Raw genomic sequence first — 1,656 nt, 5'->3', positions numbered from 1 at the left:
CCAAGCGGCGCACTATAGCAGTGCGCCACCGGGCCAGCCCCAACTAATGTTATTTTCAACTAATGAATTCTGTAAGGTAGTGTGACATAACACTTACCTAAAACATATATACAAAAAAAATACAAACAGTAACCATCTGGAAGATATATGTCATTTAACACAGAAAAAAAAAGATAAATGTGCAGAAACTATATAAGGAAAACTATAAAAAACTCCTGAAAGCCAAAAGAAAAAAAAAAGAAAGAAAAGATTTGAACAAATGGTAAGACACCACTTGTTTTTGTATAAGACTATTTGATATGATAAAGAAGTCAGTTCTCCCCAAGTAATATATAAATGTAACATGATTCCAACAAAAATAAAAGTAAACTTTTTTCCGGGAGCTATGCAAACTAATTCTAAAGTTCATTTGGAAAAATAAGCATACAAGAATATGAAGGAAAATCCTGAAAAATAAAAGTAATGAAGGGCAATTAGCCTTAATGAATATTAAAACATACTATAAATCCACTCCAATAAAAACATTGTGGTACTGGCACACGAATAGACAGATCAGTGGAAGAGAACAGAACAGTAAGTACAGGAATAAATCCAAGTACGTATGGAAATGTAGACCAGAAATCTAAATTTAAAGCATTTTAAATTTAAATAAACAGCATGGTTTACTCACTATTTTAAACTCACTGTTAAGACCTACTGCTCAGAGAGAAAGATTCCTTTCAAAATACCATTGCTTATTGACAACGCACGCAGTCACCCAAGAGCTCTGATGAAGTTGTACACAGAGATTAATGTTATTTTCACACCTGCTAACATAACATCCATTCTGCAGCCCATTCATTGGGGAGTAATTTTGACTATCAAGTCTTATTACTTAAGAAATACATTTCGTAACACTATACCTAACATAGATAGTGATTCTTCTGATGGATCTGAGCAAAGTAAATTGAAAACTTTCTGGAAAGAATTCACCATTCTACATGCCACTAAGAACATTTGTGATTCATGGGAGGAGGTAAAGATATCAAAATTAACAGGAGTTTAGAATAAGTTGATTCTAACCCTGTATTAGTCCGTTTCTGTTGCTTATAACAAAATACACAGAACTGGGTATTTTATAAAGAAAACAAAATTTATTGCTTACAGTTTTGGAGGCTGAGAAGTCCAAAATCCAGAGAACACATCTGATGGTGGTGATAGTGACCTAAGGGTCTCACATTGCAAGATGGTGGAAGCAAAGAGACCAGAAAGAACCTAACCTTCTCATTCACTCTCGTTTTAAAGCCCTCCAAACCATGCCCACGACCACCAGTTTTAATCCATTCACTACTACATAGTCCTACAATCCAATCACCTCTCCAAATGAAAAATAAAAGTAATGAAGGGCAATTAGCCTTAATGAATATTAAAACATACTATAAATCCACTCCAATAAAAACATTGTGGTACTGGCACACGAATAGACAGATCAGTGGAAGAGAACAGAACAGTAAGTACAGGAATAAATCCAAGTACGTATGGAAATGTAGACCAGAAATCTAAATTTAAAGCATTTTAAATTTAAATAAACAGCATGGTTTACTCACTATTTTAAACTCACTGTTAAGACCTACTGCTCAGAGAGAAAGATTCCTTTCAAAATACCATTGCTTATTG

This window comes from Galeopterus variegatus, unplaced genomic scaffold (assembly GCF_000696425.1).
Source record: "Galeopterus variegatus unplaced genomic scaffold, G_variegatus-3.0.2 Scaffold1019, whole genome shotgun sequence".
NCBI classification, from domain to species: Eukaryota; Metazoa; Chordata; class Mammalia; order Dermoptera; family Cynocephalidae; genus Galeopterus; species Galeopterus variegatus.
This window is presented reverse-complemented; position numbering follows the sequence as displayed.